The sequence below is a fragment of the Apodemus sylvaticus genome, chromosome 19 (genome assembly GCF_947179515.1).
Source record: "Apodemus sylvaticus chromosome 19, mApoSyl1.1, whole genome shotgun sequence".
NCBI classification, from domain to species: domain Eukaryota; kingdom Metazoa; phylum Chordata; class Mammalia; order Rodentia; family Muridae; genus Apodemus; species Apodemus sylvaticus.
In genome coordinates this window covers 64,572,379-64,594,289 of record NC_067490.1, presented here as the reverse complement: position 1 = coordinate 64,594,289, position 21,911 = coordinate 64,572,379, and the positions used below count along the sequence as shown (strand labels likewise).

The 21,911-nt window shown below is 39.8% G+C and overlaps 1 protein-coding gene and 1 pseudogene across 1 annotated transcript in view; both read right to left on the bottom strand.

Annotated features, from left to right (window-relative positions):
* Positions 1-21,911, bottom strand: part of LOC127669705 (zinc finger protein 431-like) — a gene marked incomplete at its 3' end in the record, with an annotated part of 326,640 nt that overhangs the window by 267,916 nt on the left and 36,813 nt on the right. The gene's annotated exons all lie outside the window — the stretch shown is intronic.
* Positions 1,986-19,469, bottom strand: LOC127670049 (leukocyte immunoglobulin-like receptor subfamily B member 4A; annotated as a pseudogene).

The following is a 21,911-nucleotide window of genomic DNA, read 5'->3' as shown; positions in this document are numbered from 1 at the left end:
GCATTAAAAAATACTTTTGGAGTAAACATCAGTGAAGAGTGAGATTTCAAATTACAAGTATGTATCACTTTAGAACTGCCAGAGTGACCCAGTGATATCTGTAAAACAAATTTTTACAGACAGAGGTGAGAAATGTCTCCTGGGAAATTTGTGGAACACCCTGGCAATTTACTATACTTCTGAAACTCTCCTTCCTAGTGTCCAGATTTAAGTAATACCGAGCATATTAAAATGTAAAAGAATCCATCTTGCAACCAAAAATATTCTGCAACACTTTGTTCCAATCGTTCATGTAATTACATTTTGTATATATATATATATATAGGATATATTGTAGTATGACTCCAAATATGGTAGAAAAAGCATTTTTACCAGGCTGTAGAATTCTCCAGGAACTCTAAAGTTGCAGATTCCTTTTTGTTTTTAGTCATCCTTGCCTGGCAGACAGATTTGAAACACTGAGCCCAGACTAAGGATATTTACATATGAAGAACCTTATAGAATGTCCTTGCCTTTACAAGTTGGTGTTGGACAAGGTAGAAAGAATTTACATTTGAGTTGGTACATAGCTTGAATCTACTTTCCCCACCCCAGAGGCCAGGTTTTCTGTTTTGTAACTGAATTGGATATCTCAGGGACATAGACAGCAGACCAGTTAATACTGTTCTGCCTTTTACTCTTGACCTTGCTTGTTATGCAGACAGACTATATCTACCCAGGCCTACCTGAATAGCAATGGAAGCCTGTGAGGAACTTTGCAGACCCCACCCAGGGAGTCCTTGGGCAAAACAACATTTTTTAGCTTATCCAGGTGTGATTCAGGAGATTGTAGATACTTTTTACTCAGAGAGACACTGGGTAGTTAGTTAGTTCACCGGGCTGGGCCTAAGGGCTGCAGCTGGTTAGTTCACTGAGCTGGGGGCCAGAGGCGGCTACCAGAGCTGATTGCCAGTGGCTTGTGGTAGCACAGGGCATGGCACAGTAAAGAATGCAGTGGGTCTACTAGGCAGAGGTGCTCTTGGAAGACAGCGAGAGCCAGGCAGCTTCCCAAGCTCTGCAATGCCACAATCAACACTGGGAAGCTAGGCCAGGGAGCCGCCCTTCATCAGATCCCAGGCTAACAGGACAGCAGGGCCAAGATGAAGCAGTTTAAATGCATGTGCCAATTGTCCTACCGGATTATGGACGGACTATGTGTAAACACCCTGTACTGCCTGAGAAAACTGAAGCTTTAACAGATGAGTATGATGCTTATTTTGAGATGTGAACTGGACTGGACTAGGAGATACCAAAAAAAAAAATTCAGATTCCAGCTGCTTCTGTGTGTGGTTGTTTCTGTTTGTTACCACTGGACCTGTTTCCTCTCCTGATATCCAGAATTCTCCCTTGGATTTAGTTCTGGCTGGGACTGTCCATAATATAGAACCAAACACATATAACTTTAACTTGGAATTATGAGATCATTTGAAGTAATGCACATAATGATTAGCAAATATGGAGTGGACACCTTGTTTAATGAGATGGTGTTTCATGAGTGCTAGTGCAAACTGATGTGAAAAGTGCACAGCTTCAGAATAATTGTCCTAACTTCTCAGAAGTTTGAGGAGATGTACTAACTGTGGGTATGGTTGTTGTCTTTCTCAGTGATAAAGGTAAAGAGTCATGATGAACAATATTGACTCAGGAAATTTAGAGGAAATGTTATTTGAAGCTGACCGAAAGTTTCAGAGAATGCATAACACCTGGTTTTCAACAGAGAAGTGAGCAAGTATTCACAGTGAAGTGTGGGGAGTGAGGCCGAGAGGAACAAGACAAATCCTCCTGAATGTAATCCCCAGAATTCCCCACACTCAGAATATGCTTATTACATTGACCTTCTCTGAGTATAAAACCTTAAGGAATACCCAGGTTTTACACACATGTATGGGATCGCTCGACACGTTTCAGTGGTCTGTTCAGGTGTGGAGCCCAGTAGTCTTTCTTTTTTATCTCCTGGTTGAATCTTGTTCCACTTTCTTTAAGGTCCAAGCCTCTAACAGCAGCATCACCAGAGTCACAAGAACCAAGGCAGCTAAAAGCATTCTAATGAGATTTTCAAATGTGTGACTTGGTGGTGTGAGGATGGTGTTTCTGTATAAGGAAGTCAGAGAATTAAAGTCACGCCAAAATTTTCTAGCACTAAATTGTTGTGTATAGAGGCTCCCTCTCCCTGACAGAACTATAATCTTTGTGCCTCTCCCTTAATTTGAAAATTTCTTTCTCACCTGCTTCTTAATTGTTCATGCTTTCTGAATGTTCTCATTGTCTGAGTTCACAAAGAATCAAAGAATTTCATTAAATTATGTCAAAGTATGGGACAATCTGATATTTTAATTTGCAGAAATAAGATAAAAGGTCAGCGAAGAGGTTTGTCCTCAGTCAGAATCTCAAAATGACATTGTGATATCCCATAAATACTCATTAAAGTTTGTTCATGGAGATGGAGCCTAGAAAAAAATATTCAATGTTTTCATGAAAGCAGGAAATAAAAGGTGGAGTAAAAAAGGGTCTAAAATACAAGTAGAGAAAGATACTGGACCATAAGCTGTGTAAGGAACCAGTCACCTAACTGGAGAGCAAGTCCAGTTGCCCTAATTTCTGAACTTCACTGAAAGCTTCACCAACATATCTCAACACAATGTGTATCCCCTCCAGGAGAGTCATTACTTACCATCTTCAGTGTGGGTAGGGGACTTCTCTTTGGCATCTGCTAAAATGGAAGGAGAAGTGAATGTTTGAGCTCCCAGCTCTTGACTATGTCCTTCCTTGTTCTGTGGGTCCTCATTTTGCACCATAAGTTTATTCAAATATGATGTTGTTGCATAAAAATTTTGTGCCTATGTGTTCTTGGACCATTGTAAAGATCACAGCTCTCACAGCCAATACTCCAAAAAGCATATAATTTAATGCTGGAGAGGATAGAAACTCTCAGGGACTGACAATTACTTGACTGAGTGTGTGCATTATGAATACCAAATGCCACTGTTTAGTAGAAATTACCATGAGTTTAGGAACAGTATTTTAGGAAGTAAAGACAATTGAGAATGAAGGACTAAGTATAGCACTGACGGCATGTTCTGTTTAGATTTTTTGCTAATTTCATATGAGCTAGAGTCATCAATGAAACTTCAAAAAATGTGTATCATATTGACTTGCAGGAAAAATGTGGAAAGATTTCTGATTTATTGACAATTGATGTGGGAAGGCCAAATATCCATGGGTGATTTTGACCCTGGAGAGTTGGATCTTGAGGTTAAATCAATTTAGTAGATATTGGGGAAAAAGCATGTAATAGTACTAAATCATGGCTTATGCTTCAGTTACTACTTTGAGTATATCCCCCTAATTCTTTCCATGATGGACTATAAGCTATCACATGGAATAAACTCTTTTCTCCATGTATTGTTTTACATCATGGTGATTTAAGAAAACAGTAGAAATCTAAATAGTATAGTTACAATGTCTAATTACTTGGAGAATTTTACGTTTCCTTCAAACACCTCTTCTAATCTATAGTGAATGCTGGAGGAACTTACTTCAGGGGATGCTGAATAATAAACTTATAATGAAGGGTAAATGATTTTGGTATCAAAAAGATTTTTTTTTTAATGATGACCTCCTCCCTCCTATTCTAAGCAAGAGATCATCTTAGGAAAGAGAACAATGTGAGAGCATTACCTGAGACCATGAGGTCAAGGGGGTCACTTGAGTTTGACCACACCTGAGGTTTATTCTTGAAAAAGCCGTAACATCTGAATGTTCCATTGTGTTTGGGAGTAACAGCATCCACAACAAATGTAGCCTGGAATGAATGATTGTCCTGATACTGTGAGTACAGGATCCATAACAGGTGGTGTTTTCCTTCCTGGATCAGAATGTATCTGCCAAATCCTATGTGTGAGCTACATGTAAAAGCTATGAAAACTCCAGCGGTCACATCAGGGCTGAGCCAGACTGACAGGCTTGGATTTCCATATGCTCCTGGCATACAAGAAGTAGAATGTGAAATTATCATGAGTTACATACATTGCCCTCCAGGATTGGACTCTGAGAGAAGAGCTCCTGGAGAATAAACCTCTATCTTAGGAGAAAGCCCATGCTGGGATCCCTGAGTGTCCACTCACCTGTCACAACCAACTCCATGGCATCACTGTGCTCTGAAAACCCAGCATCACTCTTATAATAACACTTATAGATGGCTGCATAGGCGATTGTCATGTATTGAATATTGAACTTGGCCTTATTCCTGGTTTCCAGAGGGAATTGAGTGTCCCAAGGGTCTACACTTCTCCCTTTATACAGACGATACTCCTGGGCCTCCTAGGAACCCTGACACCAGATAATCACAGGTTTATGTAAGGCAATCTCAGAACGTGGCTCAGCCCAGATAATTGGCTTTGGGAGGTGTTCTGTGAAGAAATCAAAGGCTGAGTCCCAGAACATCTTCCTTCAACATCATAACGTAGAACACAACACTACCATGGAAGAAGACATTATCACATGAATGCTTTTCCCCCACTACCTTTGTGAATATTGGGCCCTCTAGACAGTAAAATAGAGATGTTCTCATCATAGTGAAGAATCAAATCCGGGGATGGCTGGAGACACTCACCTGCCTGTACTGCAGTCCTGGGTTCCACAATAAGATTTGAAAAAAAATTTTCTCTCAGACCTTTTCACATTGAGAGGCAGATGGGATGCCCTAGGATGTCAATGTGAAATTAAACCTGGCTGTTGAGTAGGTTCCCTTACAGACGTAAGCATCCACACCCCCTGTTCATATCTCACCCAGGTACAACAGCCCTGTGAGTATGGCCATCATGGTGAGTCCTGGCAGTGTCCGTAGATGTTCTCCTAGGCCAGTCTGGCAAATATTCTATAACATCAGACACAATACAGATATCATCTTGTGGGCAGGTTCTTCCTGTTGGTGGTTTTTAACATCATAGCTATTACAGGAGTAACTTCTGTATTTTCCTCAGTAGAGAGGATTGAGTAATCACTCAGGTCTCTGAAATGCTTTTAAAGAACTTTTTTTTTTCTATTTCTCTAAGATTTCCTTCCATCATTCTGTTTTCCAAGACAGAGTACATTCAAAAAGAAGGACAATATCTTTTAAACTAGAAACGATTATACATGCAGGTTAGGGAAATGTGATGTTGGTCAAAACCAAGACTGTGTTCTAAGACAAGAGTCATCCATGCTCTTTCAATTGGAGGATGTAATCCAAAGGGGCGTCACAGACTCTAATCATATGTTCCTGAAGGTTTATCTCATAGCATGTCAGCTCTCATTGCTGGCTATGCGCCAGTGATCTCCTTCACTATGCCAAATTATCCTGATCCATTGCAACTAGGGAACAACATTTTACCAAGACTTTTCTCTCTTTTTCCTTGTTTCTGTGAGGCTGACTCCTTTTTCTACATGCTTGCATTATCAAGATGTTGTAAATGTGTGGATACCACAAGACTTAGATCATCCTGAACGATTATTAAATTAAGGTCTTACTTATTCTAGAGTTTTAACTTTATTTTCTGGGCATGAGAATGTAGGAACCTTTGGATTTATTATTCAGTTTAGTACCGTAATCGTCCATTCTTCCACCTGAACTATAGTGACTAGCTTCTATTAGCCCAAAAGATAATAGTATCAACATGTCCTCGGGATGCGTGTGCATTGAGGATATTTATCCTCTGAGGATGCCTTGAAAGAAAGATGGGATTTCCTTTTCCAATATCAGTACCTGCGATGTCAACACATTTTTTGTGTACTATTCATATAAGCAATTTATTATGGAAGATGGGAGATTTGCACAACATTAGTACTCATGCAGCTATTGTTAATTCTTGAAATAGATAAATAAGATTAAATGACTTAGAGGGTTTTGTTGGTGGCATAGATTTAAAAAAAATTCCCATGTTCATGTAAGTGGCCTTTAGTTGTGTAATAACAATTACAATCATTAGTTCATGATTGCACACTTAGTTGTCATTGATTATCTGTTTTTAGCAGTATTAACTCTTGTGTGGGTAGTGAATTGTTTGCCCCTTTCACTAATTACCCAAACGATTGTGGTTTTAATTATTCTTGAACTACTGGCGTACATATAGTCTCAGTTCAGCATCTATAACTAGAATATCAACATTTCCCTTTCTCCACTTGCCTGTATATTACATAGAGAAAATGAAGAACATAGTGGTTATGTAGGCTTCAGACCAGATAATATTTATAGTTAAAGGAATGTAATGAAAACCAAAACTGTAAAATTCACAGAAGACATGTTTTAATGCAACTAATAAAGAAAAAGTAGCCATGTTTTTCAGAACATGATAAATCTTAACATTCAATCAAATTCTATGTTCCCAACACAATCTATGTCTCTCCATACTAAATAAGTTTTATCTGTTAGCATTGATATAATGGAATTTCATAATGTACTTTCGGAATTCTGAAGATAGAAACAAAAAATAAACAATAAATAAATTTTCTCCACATTTCTTAAAGCTGAGACAAAAATCACCATCTCTCTCCCATTATATCTTATCTGGAAAGATAGGAGGAGAAGATAAAAGTTTTAGATAAATGGGTGGAGTTTGAAATACCCATTCTCAGGTGCAGAAGATATCTTAAAAGAGATTGTCACAACTGTCAACATAATTTCTAATCATAAGAAACTTTTAATCCAAAACATCCAGGAAATCCAGGATATAATGAAAAGATCAAATCTTATAATAACAGAGAGAGAAGAGAGTGAACATTACCAGATCATAGGACCTGAAAAATTTTCAACCAAATCATAGAAGAAAACTTACCCAACCTATAGGAGGAGATGAAAATTGTACAAGAAGCCTATAGAACTCCAAATAAATCTGACAAGAAAAGAAAATCCTCTTGTTATGTAATAATCAAAATACTGAATGCACAGAACAAAGAGAGAATATTCAAAAGTACAACTGAAATGTGGTCAAGTAACATATAAAGGAAGACCTATGAGACTTCTAAACAGAGGAGCCTGGTCAGAGGTCATCCATACTCTAAGAGAACAAAAGTGCCAGCAAAGGGTACAATGTTAAGCAAAAGTTCCAATAGATATAAATGGGGAAACTAAAGTGTCCCCAACAGAAGAGCCCGGTTATAAGTCATACACATGCTAAGAGAACACAAATTGCAGCAAAAGCTACAATACCAAGCAAACCATTAAATCAATATAAATGGAGAGAATGAAGAATTCCAGAAAAAAAAAACAAAATTAATAAAATATCTATCTACCAATCCAATTCTACATAAAATTCTAGAAGGAAAACCCCAACAAAATGATGGTGTGTACACCGAAAACAAAAAACAAAAAAACAAAAACAAAAACAAGACACACGATATTAATAGAATCACAACAAAGACAAAAGGAGAGAACCACATGCACATAACAATGGATTCAACTCACCATTAAAAATACATAGGCTATCAGACTGAATATACCAAGATGATCTAGCATTTTACAGCATAAAGACTCTTTCATAACAAAGACTGACACTATCTCAGAGTAAAAGGCTGGAACAGGATCTTTCAAGGAAATAATACCAAGAAACAAGCTGGAGATGACAACCAATAGACTTTCAACCAAAAATTTATCCAGTGAGATGAGAAAGGACACTCTGCATTCTTCAAACAGAAAATCCAACAAGAAAAAGACTGAATTCTGAACATGTCTCCCCCTAAAGTAAGGGTACCCAGATTCATAAAAGAAACTTTACTACAGGTCAAAACACACATTTAACCCTACACAATAATAGTGGGAAACTTCAGCACCCCACTTTCATCACTGTAAATGTCATTGAAACAGAAACTAAACAGAGACTCAGTGAAACTAACAGAAATGATGAACCAAATGGATTTTACAATTAACTATAGTACATTTCATTCTAAAGCAAAATGATGTATCTTCTTCCCAGGAACTCATGGCACCTTCTCTGACATTGACCACACAACTGCTTTCAAAACAGGCCACAACAGAAAAAAAGATTGAAATACTCCCTTGTACTATATAGATTACCACAGACTAAGTTTTCAATAGCAACAAAAATAACAGAAATGCTATAAACATATGGAACCTGAACAATACTCTACCATTGTCAAGGAAGAAATAAAGAATTAAGACACTATAGAATTTAATGAAAATGAAGGTACATGATTTCAAAATGCCTCCAAAAAGAAACTGAAAGAAGCATACATACACTAGCACCATGGCAGCACAAATGAAAGCTCTAGAACAAAAAAGCAAATGCACCCAAGAGGAGTAGATGGCAGGAAATAATCCAACTCAAGGCTAAAATCAACCAAGTATAAACAAAAAGAATGATAAAAAGAATCAGCAATACCACGAGGGTGTTCTTTGAGAGAATAGATAACCCTTAGCCAGACTAATCAGAGGGCACAGAAACAGTACCCAAATCAAAAAAAAAAAAAAAAAAAAAAATCAGACAGGAAAAGGGAGGCATAAGAACAAAAACTGATGAAATTAAAATAATAATCAGATTCTACCACAAAAGCATTCACTAAAACAAACAGTCAAAAAATACTAGAAAACATGGCTGAAATGGAAGATTTACTACACAGATACCAGGTAGCAAAGTTAATTCAGGATCTGAATAAACATCTAAAAAACCCCCATAACCCCAACATAAATAGATTGTCTCATTAATAACCTCCCAACCAAAGAAAGCCCAGGAACAGATGGGTCTAGTGCAGAGTTCTGTCAAACCTTCAAAGAAGACCTAATACCTATATTCTTCAAACTATTCCACAAAATAGGCACAGAAGGAAACTACTCAACTTATTCTTTGAAGCTACAGTTAAAGTGAACGAAAACCACACAATGACCCAACAAAAGAAAGAGAACTTCAGACTAATTTCCCTTATAAATACTGATGCAAAGATAATAAAATTCTCACTAACAGAATCAAAGAATACATCAGAATGAAGAACACATTTGAAGAATCAAAGAACACATGTTCAAGCAGGCATGGAAACCAGTCAATAGATGTGTTCCTTTATGGTTCTTGCCTCTAAGTCTGCTTGAGTTTCTGTCATGTCATATTTAAGTGATGAACTCTGATCAGGACATATAAATTAGCAAGACCTAACTTTTCTTCTATGAGTTTCTTTTAGGACATTTTGGGAAAACAACAGAAGAAAACATAGAAGATATTGCAAAAATAAAACGAATGGTTATGGCAAACTGTAGCCGGTATGGTAATAAATGGACAGAAATAGAAGCCATTTCTACTAAAACTAGGTGTAAGATAAAATAATTCATATTTTCCATTTTCAAAAAAGTAATGGTCCAGTGTTTCCAAAGGTAAACCTTTTTTGGTCTGGAACATGCTATATAAATCAGTCCGGCCTGAAAACCACTCAGTTCTGTTACATCTGCCTTCTGAATGCCTGGATTAAAGTAACTCACCACCATGTTTTGCTTCTTTTTCCATTTTTATTCTGTATAATTATTTACCTCTCAGCCACAATTAAAACACAGAGAAAAGTTGAGCTACACAGTGATATACATGCAGGGAAATAAGTAACCAAATTTTCCTACTTTGAGGAAGATATTCTTTCATATTTAAGGCTATAAATGATCCATATAATATTCTTGAAACAAATAGACACAATGCAAAATAAACATGACTATGAGGCATCTCCCCATTAAGAATTAGAACTGGCTGCCACATCTACCTGAAGCATATAAATCAGAGTTAAACTTCATTCTGTCCCCCTAACTCCATTGTTTTCCATCCTAAGGAGGCCTCCTGGAGCCCCTGGGGTATCCAGGTCACACCACTCTATATCTTAGCCAGCAGAGATGAGATACAATTTGTCATTTGAGTGCATCACCAGGAACACAGCTCTGCCTCCTTTTTTGCTGAGGTATATAAGACCCTAGAAATATTCAGGTCTATCTGAGGTACAACCAGACAAGGTAAACAGTGTGCTGTTCCATGAACTTCCCTGCCAGGCCTAAGACTTTGTCTTCGTCCAAACGAGGGCAGTCAGGATGGGAAAGATCTAATCAACACTATAGGTAACAAAATGTCTGCAACCCAGTGTAAGAACCAAACCAACACGTGCCAGAGCAATATGGCAACACCAGAACCCAGCTATCCTCCAGCAAGCCCTGAATAACCTAACTCTACTGAAGCTGGTGTTAAAGTCAGGAAAATGACCTTAAACCCTAGCTTATAAAGATGATGGGGTCATTAAAAAGGAAATTCATACATTCCTAAAGGAAAGCAAAAACTGATGGAGTCCTGGAGTTTTAAAATCTAGGAAAGAGAACAGGAACCACAGAGGCAAGCATCACCAACTGAATACAAGGTAGAAGAGAGAATCTCAGACATAAAAGCTATGATGGGATAAATGGCTACATTGGACAAAAAAATGCAAAATCTAAACACATCCTGACACAGAACACATATGAAATCTGGAACACTATGAGAAGAACATATTTTTTTAATTTTTGTTCTTTATTCGATATATTTTTTATTTACATTTCAAATGATTTCCCCTTTTCTGGCACCCCACTCCACCAACATCCCATATGCTCTCCTTCACTCCCCCTGTTTTCCCACCCACCCCTTCCCACTTCCCTGTTCTGGTTTTGCCCTATACTGCTACACTGAGTCTTTCCAGAACAAGGGGCCACTCCTCCGTTCTTCCTGTACCTCATTTGATGTGTGGATTATGTTTTTGGTATTCCAGTTTTCTAGGCTAATATCCACTTATTAGTGAGTGCATACCATGATTCATCCATTTGCCTAAGAATTTCATGAATTCATTGTTTCTAATGGCTGAATAGTACTCCATTGTGTAGATAGACCACATTTTTGGCATCCATTCTTCTATTGAGGGATACCTGGGTTCTTTCCAGCTTCTGGCAATTATAAATAGTGCTGCTATGAACATAGTGGAGCATGTGTCCTTATTACGTGCTGGGGAATCCTCTGGGTATATGCCCAGGAGGGATATAGCAGGATCTCTATACATTTTTTTACCCCAAGCCAGGGTTTTTCTGTGTAGCCCTGACTGTCTTCGAACTCACTCTGTAGACCAAGCTGGCCTTGAACTCAGAAATCAGCCGGCCTCTGCCTCCCAAGTGTAGGGATTAAAGGCATGCACCACCACCGCCTGGCTGAGAAGAACACATATAAGAATAGTAGGAATAGAAGAACACTCCCAGAACCACAGCTCAGGAAATATTTTTCAACATATTATAAAAGAAAATTACACCACCCTAAAGAATGGGATGCCTATAAGAATAGAAGGGGCTTACACAACCCCAATTAGAGGCTCTACAGTGTTTCAGTCCCCTCTCTTCTCCAAATGCAGCTTCATCCAGCAGTGTGGCTATGCTGGGGTTCCCAGGCCCACAGCACCAAGGGTGCTGGCAGGAGGGATCACTCAAGGCCTCAAAATTATCCATTGCCCAGGCCCATGCCTGTTCTGTGGTCATATCTGGAGGCATGTGGGACTCTGGGTTGTCCTTCCTTGCAGGCAGCTCTTCCAAGGGTGACGCAGAAGCCATAGTTTCAGCTTCTTAACCAAGTAGCAAAGTTTAGCAGGTGACTGTCTCCAGATTATAATCTGAGAAAATTTGTAAAGATAATTAATATATATTTATCTGTTATATTATATCCTGTATATTTCTCCTTGTAATATGTATGTAGTATATTTACCACAGGAGTGGTGGCAGATTTAGCCTATATATTACTAGTATCAACAGGTGAGGCTGCTAAGTCTATAGAGATAAATTTATCAAACACATTCAACTGATATCTGTTTTATGATATCTGCCTTGTGTATTTTGCCTGCATTCAAAGACAGAATGGCATTTCAGTGACTGTGGATGTAACACAATAGCAAACACAGAGGAAGAGACCTTCTTCTCATCACCTAAGGGATCCTTCTCCAATATTGACCATATAATGGATCCTGAATCAACAAATAACAAAATATTGAAATGACACCTTGTACCTTGTCAGAGCACCATGGGTTAAAGCTGCCCTGCAAAAACAGAAGAAACAACAAACAGAAAGTCTACACAACTCCCTGCTTACTGATGTCTGGGTCAGGGAAGAAATAAAAAAAAAGAAATTTAGTTCTTTCTAGAACACAATTAAAATGAAGGCACATTTATGAGACACAATGAAAATAGTCCTAAATTCATAGTACAATGCCTACATAAAGAAAGCAGAAAGTTCTCATATCGACGACATATAAATCATATTAGTTAGGATTCTCTAGAGTCACAGAGCTTATGGAATGTCTCCATAAATGAAGGAAATTAATTGTAATAACGTACAGTCTGCAACCCAAACAACCCAACAATTGGCAACTGTGAATGGGAAGTCCAATAGTTTAGTAGTTCCACCTGATATTCTGTGCAAGCTGGAATCCTGAAGAGGTAGGTTGCAAAACATGTGTTGGCAAGTCAATGCAAGCCGGCAGAGTGTGAGTCCTCCTTCTCCCACTGACCTTATATAGGCCTCCATCAGGACGTGTGGCTCAGATTAAAGGTGTGTGCAACCAGGTTTGGATCTGGAACTTGCTTTGTCCCAGGTTGAATTTGAACTCAGAGATCTGATTGTCTATGTCTCCCAGGATTAAATGCATGGACTATTTTGCTTGGGGCTAAGGTTTGCATAGCCATTCTGCTTCAAGATCACCCTGCTAAGATCTAGATCAGAAGCCTGTGCCTTCTGACCCGTCCAGCAGATCCATTTATTCCCTGGTCCCGAAGAGGCACTACCTGAGGGTCAAAAATGGGGGGAAGAGAGAAAGGAAGCCAAGCACGCTAACAAAGTCAGAGTCGGTCTGGGTTGTGTCATGGCTTCATTTAATGTCTGGGAGGTAAGTGGGTTTTAAGGCTTACAGAGAAGGAAATAACCTCCACACCAGACAAAGGAGGGAAGGGCAGAGACACCCCTAGGGGTCGAAGCAGGAAGCAAGCAAGGGAGGTCATCTGGTCATCTGGAGAGGACACCCAGAGTTAATTCAGGCAGGTACATTCCATGGTTAAGGCAGGAACATCTTGTGGTATTCTCAGAATCTTCTCACACTGATAGCTCAAGGAGAAGACTCTAGTTAATTGTTCTCATATTTTAGCAGCCACCACCTTAGGCCTATGAGTAAGCATAAGTCCGAATAGCTCAGGATGGCTTCCCACATCTCCTCCTTTTTTCTTTCTTAAGTTGGGGCGTGGCTATGGAAAGAGGGTTGGTGGAGAGCCTGTTTTAGGCTATGTGGTTTTGCCCCCACGTCCAGCACCACAGTAACTAGGCCTTTTAGATCCTAGTAGGGCAGGGCCTCTGCCTTAGGCTATGTGAGTTGCATCTACTCCTGGCATCACATCCCACTCCAATGGCTTAATCAGGCCCTTGGTGGGTGTGACAGGCATCCAGGTAGTGGACTCACAATAATCCCATCATGGAGTCACCCTGCAGCCAAGAGAAGGTGTGCATCTGGCTCGTGGCACCACAATATTTCCCGTCATTGGCTATTCCACAGCTTATGACCCTCAGCCACTATTAGGAGCCAGAGGTCACTCTCCCCGGAATTGACGTTTCTACCGCTTATGGAACCAAGAAAGCTCTGTGCCTGCAGTAAGGGTGGAGAACTGAAGGCCGATGGTTGCTACCTCTGAGTAGGCGGAAGAGGGGTTTTCAGCTGAGTCTTGGATGTCCAGCCTATGGTAGTGGGCTGCAACTGGTCTGTTTGTGGCAGAATCGATCTGTGATTTAACAAAGCTGGTTAATCTGTTAAAGGCCCAGGGGCCAAATGATAAAAGCAACAAAAGACCCAGGAGGGGCCCCAAAAGGCTAGGGAGCAAGGTCGAAAGCCAAGGAGAAGTCTCAGCATCAGCATACTCTGGCAGCTAGCATGTTCCTTCAGCATCCTGTAGAAAAAACACAAACATGCCTCTTCTCTACACTTAGAGTTCCTTGGCATTAAAATTTTTAAATTTTGGGGGCATATAGAGATATGATTCTCCCTTCTTTTATTATAAAAATATTGTTGTAAAGTTCTATGGGCCTGTTCCATAATACTTGCCTCTGCGAATTATGAGGGATCTCAGTAATATGATTAATATTAAATTATTAATAAAACATCTCAAATGACTGACTATAATAATCAGTTATAATATTTGTCTTAATCTGATTTGGAACATTAAGTATAAAAAATAACATATGTAGAAAGCTTGAAAAGCTGTCAATGGTCATATGTATATTTTGATTAATTTTTTTGAATTGCATTTGTATTTTAAAAGTTAAGAATTAGTAGCATTAAAAAGGAAACAATTTCAAGCAATTGTAAGCTATGAGTTATATGTATATTATTATTAATATATAAATCAAAAGTTTGATTTTTAATATTTTAAAAAGAACAGCTACAGCACCCAATTCAATTATCTGTGCTGAAGCAAGGGGACACTCAAAAGAATAAACATGTGATCTAATTATATAAGCTTTACTCCCATAGTAGGTGCATTTTTATAGGATGCATGTATAAATCTGTAACAATAAAAATATGTATAGAGATATCTTTTTAACAATTTATCTTTTAGATAACAATTATTAATTTTGCCTAAAAATGACTTTCCATGTAATAAATCAACGATCAATGTTTTGTAATAACCAATTTGATTGCTGTTTGAAACAAGGAACAAATGTTTTTTACCTTGAAAGCAGAGGTTTAGGTCTTCCACGGGCAAGCTTAAGATGAGTTTAATATAAGATAAAGCCCATTAATATATCCTAACAACCTTTGAAAATCATTTATGTAAAAATTCTAAAAGCCTATGGTTAGAAGAAAAGGCCTGTAATGAACATTCCATGAACATTATACACTGAAGAATTTAAGATCCTAGCTTATTGTATTGAGATAGAGACAAAGTATTTTTTATCACTTAAGGTAAGGCTAGTCAAACACACACTCCTGTGGAGAGGGAAGGAGAGCCCAGGAATTTCTCTGCAGTCCTGGTCTTACATTCTGCCCGTGAGAGGCTTTTCTCCGGCCGCCTCAGCAGCAGTTTCTGGCTTTTACCTGCATGGGTCTCCCTGTCCATTTTTGCCTAGTCCCTGTCCAGGGAGATAGCCCTGGGAGAGCATTTGTTGAGCAATAACCTCATTGGGACCACACATAAGGACTTTCATTTGAGAGAGAATATCTCTTTCCCAGAGGTTAACAGGCAGACCAGGGACCACGAAGGGCTGAATAGAGCCATTATTTCCCTCACTGTCCTCCCAAGTCAGCAAAAGTGAGCTCTGGAGAGTATTTTTTGATTGTCCAATCCCCTGCAGATGGGTCAGAGAGGCTTTCAGAAAGTCGCCAGCAACGGCTAACAGACGGGCACTCTCCCCTCCATTCTCAGCATCTATTATTATGTCCCGTATAAGGCCCCAGTAACTAAAAAATGCATCAGACATTGGTTCACCTGTTTTCAAAATCTTATTAATTTCTTAATCAACCCTATTCCATGTTAGTGGGTGAATGTCAGGTCCACTTAAAACTAACCAAGGGCATTTTTCATGACAAAACAAAAGAACTTAGTTAAATCTTTTTTCTTAACTCTTACTCCTCTCTCCCTGAATGATTGCTTGATTTCTCCTATGAATCAAGCCTCTTTAGCCTCTTTTCATAATTGTTTCCCCATGACAATCGGACGACATTGTTTGGCCACTCACCTGCCCCTCCAGCGACACACGAGTGATGCGGTCTGTCGGGTCCTTCAGTCCTTTTCCTAGGGTTTCTCCTCCGTCTTCCAGTAGTTGACCTTACTTTGGGTCCCTGTTCAGGCGCCACTATGACCCGTCCAGCAGGTCCAGTTATTCCTGGGTCCCGAAGAGGCACTACCTGAGGGTCAAAAATGGGGGGAAGAGAGAAAGGAAGCCAAGCATGCTAACAAAGTCAGAGTCAGTCTGGGTTGTGTCATGGCTTCATTTAATGTCTGGGAGGTAAGTGGGTTTTAAGGCTTACAGAGAAGGAAATATCCTTCACACCAGACAAAGGAGGGAAGGGCAGAGACACCCCTAGGGGTTGAAGCAGGAAGCAAGCAAGGGAGGTCATCTGGTCATCTGGAGAGGACACCCAGAGTTAATGCAGGCAGGTACATTCCGTGGTTAGGGTAGGAACATCTTGTGGTATTCTCGGAATCTTCTCACACTGATAGCTCAAGGAGAAGGCTCTAGCTAATTGTTCTCATATTTTAGCAGCCACCACCTTAGGCCTATGAGTAAGCATAAGTCCAAATCGCTCAGGATGGCTTCCCACAGCCTTCCAGCCTCAAGATCTGGATCACAGGTGTGGCCTCCACTTCTGAATTATCCTTCATTTCACACATAGTCAAGTTGACAGCCAGGAATAGTCATCACAATAAAACACCTGAAAACTCTAGAAAAAAAGGGAAGAATCAAGCACCCCAAAGAGGAGTAGAAGGCAGGAAATAATCAAAACTCTGGCTGAAAGGAAGCAATTAGAAACAAAGAAAACAATGCAAAGAATCAAACAAACCAACTGCTAGTTCTTTGAGAAAATCAAAAAATAGACAAACCTTAGTCAAATTACCAAAGTGATAGAGAGACAGAATCCAAAACAAAATCTGAAATAAAAAAGGAGGCCTAACAGCTGACAGTGAAGAAGGTCAAAGAATCATTAGGTCTTACTTCAAAAACCCGAACTCCACAAATTGGAAAACCTTAACTAAATGGATGATTTTCTAGACAGATACTACTAACCAAGTTAAATCATGATCAGGCAAACTCTTTAAATAGCCCAAAACCCCTAAAGAAAGAGAAGCAGTCATTAAAAGTCACCCAACCAAAAAGGCCCAGGGCCAGATTGTTTTAGTACAGAATTACACCAGATTTTCCAAGAAGAGCTAATTCCAACACTCCTCAAACTATTCCACAAAATAAAAATAGAAGGGACATTTCTAAACTCATTCTATGAATCTACAGTGACCCAGATACCTAAAGTATACAAATTTTCAGCACAGAAAGAAAATGTCAGACCGATTTATTTTATGAACATTGATACAGAAATACTAAATAAAATTCTCACAAACTGAATCCAGGAACACACCAAAGAAATTATAGATCAAGTAGGCTTCATTTCAGGTATGTATGGATGATTCAATATAAGAAAATCCATCAAAGTAATCCAGTGTATAAACAAACTGAAAAAAAAAAAAACCTCACAGGATTATCTCATTAGATACTAAAAAAAACCTTTGATAACATCTGATACCCCTACATTTTAAATATATTAAAAAATCAGGTATTCAGATCACATACTTAATGCAATCAAAGCAATATACAGCAAGCCAATAGCCAAACACAAACTAAATGCAGAGAAATTTAGACTTTTCTACAAAAATCAGGGACAAGACTAGGCTTCGCACCCTGTCTCTATCTATTCAACCTAGTACTTGAGGATCTAGCCAGAGCAATTACTCAACAAAAGGATACAACTTGGAAAGGAAAAAATCAAAATATTGGTATTTGTGGTGGATGCGATAGAATACAGAAGCAACCCCAAAAATTTGACCAGAGAACTCCTACATCTGCTAACACCATCACCAAAGTGTCTGGATACAACTTTACTCAAAGAGGTCAGTAGTCCTCCTGATAAATGGTCCTAGAAAGAAATATTTTTGGTTGAGTTTAACCAACCAGGTAAAAGATCTGTATGGCAAGAACTTCAAGTCCCTGAAGAAAGAAGTTGAAGAAGATATCAGGAGAAGGGATGATGTATCATGCTCATGGACAGATAGGGCTAACCTAGTGAACCTGGCCATTTTACAAAAAGCAAACGACAGATTCAATGTAATCCCCATCAAAATTCCACCTCATTTTTTTTTACAGACCTTGAAAGATCAATTCTCAATTTCATATGAAAAAAAAAAACAAAAAAACCCAAAATAGCCAAAACTGTCCTGAACAATAAAAAAACATTGGGAGCAATCACAGTCTCTTCTATCAATCAGTACTACAAAGTAATAGTAATAAAAAACGACTTGGTATTGGTGCAGAAACACATTCAACAATGGAATTGAATGGAGAATCCAGAAATAAACTTGCGAATCTATGGACACTTGAAATTTGATGAAGAAGTCCAAACCATACAGTGGATAATGAAAGCTTCCTCAAATTGTGCTGGACTAACTGGGTGTCTCCATGTAGAGGAATAAAAATAGATCCATACTTATCACTGTTCACAAAACTAAAGTCCATGTACATCACGAACCTCAATATGAAACCGTATGCACTAAATCTCATGGAAGAGAAGATGGGAAACACCCTTGAATGCATTACTACACAAGACACACCCCTGAACACAACACCAATGGTTCAGGCTCTAAGATCAACAAATGATAAAAGGGACCTCATGAAACTGAAACGCTTTTGTGAGACAAAGGACACTTTCAATAGGACAAATCAACAGCCCCTGGATTGGGAAAGTATCTTCACTAAGCCTACATCTGACTGAGTACTAATATCAAAAATTTACAAAAAACTCAAGAAGTTAGACACCAACAATCCAAAGAATTCACAAAAAAAATGGGTGTAGGGTGCAGAACTAAACACATTCTCTCACAAAAATACCTAAAGAAATACTCAAGTTCCTTAATCATCAGAAAAAAGAAAATCAAAACACCCTGAGGTTCCATTTTACACCCACACAACAGCTAAGATCAAAAGCTGAAGGGACAGCACGCGTTACAGCAGATGTGGAGCAACGGGAACACTGCTCCACTGCTGGTGGGAGTTTCGGCCCTGAAACACAAAGGTTACAATATCACACACTGACTTTGTTTCACAATATTTTTAAAAGAAGTGTGTGTGTGTGTGTGTGTGTGTGTAAATGTATTTTGTCCATAGGACAATAATACAATCTGCATGAGTTGATGCTCTCCTTCCAACATATAGCTCTAAGGAATCAAACTCAGGTTATCTGAATGTTAGAGACTCGATAAAACATCATGCAAATGTCCTCTTGTGTCTCCTGTAGGGATTAATTTGTCCCTGTGACCACCCCTGACCCCCCTCAATTCTGGACTACACTGAAATTAGTCACAACTAGAGTGTGTTCCCTTCTCCAGGGAATCAGTGTAGTGGGCGTGGCCGACCTCTCCCTATGGAGACGCTGCATCTCTTATGAATGCGAATCACAGCCACAGCCAGGGTGAACATGGACGGCAAGGGGAAGGGGTGTGGAGAACGTGCTGTGTGAACAAACCCTGTGCTTGAGCAGTAAGGGCGGCTGAGAGACAGGTTCAAACCTGCCGACCTCTATGTAGGAGGCTCACCCACCTGGGCTGACACAGGCCCTCTCCAGCCTCCCAAGGGTCCTGGCTCTGCAGGCTGTGCAGACGGCGCCATGTTTCCAAATGTGGTCAGCCATCACCCATGCTGTGGTGGGCTTGGGTCATTTGTGTGTCTGTAAGTCAATCCACTCACACTCCTGTCAGCAACCTCTGCTCACTGACATTCCTGTGACTGCAGTAAAGCAAGTTGGAATTTGATGATGTCCTTTCTTTAACCTATTGTTGGTTCCCTGTCTGGGGTGAGTCGATTTTGTTCCAGAAGGAACGGGGCCACACAACAGCAGAGAAGGAGTTGTGGGTCACTGAGTGGATCACAAGATGGATCTCCAGTCTTCATGGCCAGATATTGGCCGCACTGCCCAGGTACAGCATTGAAACCATAGAGCATTAAAAATCCACACAGAGACAAAGCACAACACACAACTTTGTAAATGACACAGTTGGAAAGTTGTAGTTCACATTACAACTGACAATAATATTAATAACAACAACAATAATAATATTGAAGGTAATAGTATAGTGGAATTAATCAGTTCCAAGTCTTATTTCATGGCAGAATTTGGCCATATATGGTTGTTAATAGTAATAGTAGTAGTAATAATAATAATAGTAACTGAGTTACTAATAACAGTACTAAGATAGTTAATAATAAAATAATAATATAGTTAATGATAATAATAATATCGTTAATAAACCATAGAGCATTTAAAAGCCATGCAGTGACAAAACCCAGCACAGAGCTTTGTAAATGACTCAGTGGAGAAGCTGTGGTTCACATTCACACTGACAACGCGTTGTGAAATCTCTCAGTGAATGAAAGGCTTTTCAAAGGGAAAGATACATTTCTTACAATGGAAATGAACACAACTGAGGCTGAGATTTGGTGCAGATCACAATTTGCAGTCTTGCCCGGGATGGATTGGATGCCTTTGGTGACTTGCCAGACTGAAAAACGTTCCTAAGGCGATGTTGCCGCCAGCGGCCACATACGAACCGGGTTACCTGGAAGAGAATTCTGAGGTTAACGGGAAGGGGGCGAAAGAGAAATGAGTCAAGAGGACAGTTGCCCATAGAGACCCACTTTACTATCATTAAGCCAATATTTATAATCTTAGGAAAAACCACTCTGCCCCCCAAATGGCCGAGAGTTCATAGATCGCCTTCTCAGCAGGTTGTCAGCTTTCAGTCACGCAGTATTCTGTTGGTCTCCGGGTGGAGCTGCGCTGAGGTGAAATCGGCTGTATTGTTATCTTGAATAGGCCGGAGATAATGCCTGGGGAAGCTTGGGGGTTGCCAGCCAGGAGGGTCACAGCTAAATGCTGTGGGGGGAAGGGCAATGCACATTTAATCCGGAAATCTTAGAAACCGGAGTAACGTCCAGCATTTAGAGAGGAAGGCGAGCAGAGGGGACCCAGAAAGAAATTGAAAATGGTTGTGGATCACATTTCCTAGACACCGGCACATGGGCTCCAGGGGTTTCAAGCAGGGCTCCCTCCACCCCTCTGGACCCCAAGTATGCAATGGATCCCACGAAAGCCTCTCTGCAAAAGCCTGGCTTCATCTGAAATCCAAAGCACCTGGAAACAAAATCAACTATGCTGTTAATCATCAACATCAGAGGCAGGCAGGAGTGGCGCACACCTCTAATAACAGTACTTGGGAGGCAGAGGCAGGTGGGTTTCTGAGTTCGGGACCGGTCTTATCTACAGGGTGAGTTCCAGGACAGCCAGGGCTACACAGAGACACCGTGTCTTGAAAAACCAAACAAGCAAAACAAACAAACAAACAAAAACAAAAAAACACACAAAGACCCCCACAAACAAAAAGAAAAACTAAACAAGCAAAATAAACAAACAAAAACAAAAAACACACAAAAAACCCACAAATAAGCAAACAAAAAAAAAGTGAAAAGAAAGAAAGAAAAAAGAAAGAAAGAAAAAAGGAAAGAAAGAAAGAAAAAAGAAAGAAAGAAAAAAGAAAGAAAGAAAAAAGGAAGGAAGAAGAAAGAACGGAAGGAAGGAAGGAAGGAAGGAAGGAAGGAAGGAAGGAAGGAAGGAAGGAAGGAAGGAAGGAAGGAAGAAAAACAATCAACACGGATTCAGCCTCTGCCTGCTGATAGCACAGGGGAACTTGACTGACAGGTCACACTCAGACAGGGGAACTTGACTTGACTGACAGGTCACAGTCAGTTGTGAACCAGGATCAGACAACACAAAGCTCAGGTGCTGTACATTGGGAAGGTGGGAGAGGTGCTTTCCTGGAGACACGGTGCCCACTGCTGCAGCAGTAGCTGGCCTGCATCTTGCAGGCAGAGCTGCAGATCTCTGCAAATGAACCATTCTGGTTTAGGACTCTATCGCTGGCTCCTGCTCCCCTGTTGATATGGAAAGGTCTGAGCTTGCAGTGACCATAGACTTATCCCAGACCAGAAGCCCGGGGTAAACCTCAGACCGTGTAGTGAGAAGCCATCGGGCTGCCATGTTTGCCAAACCAAGTG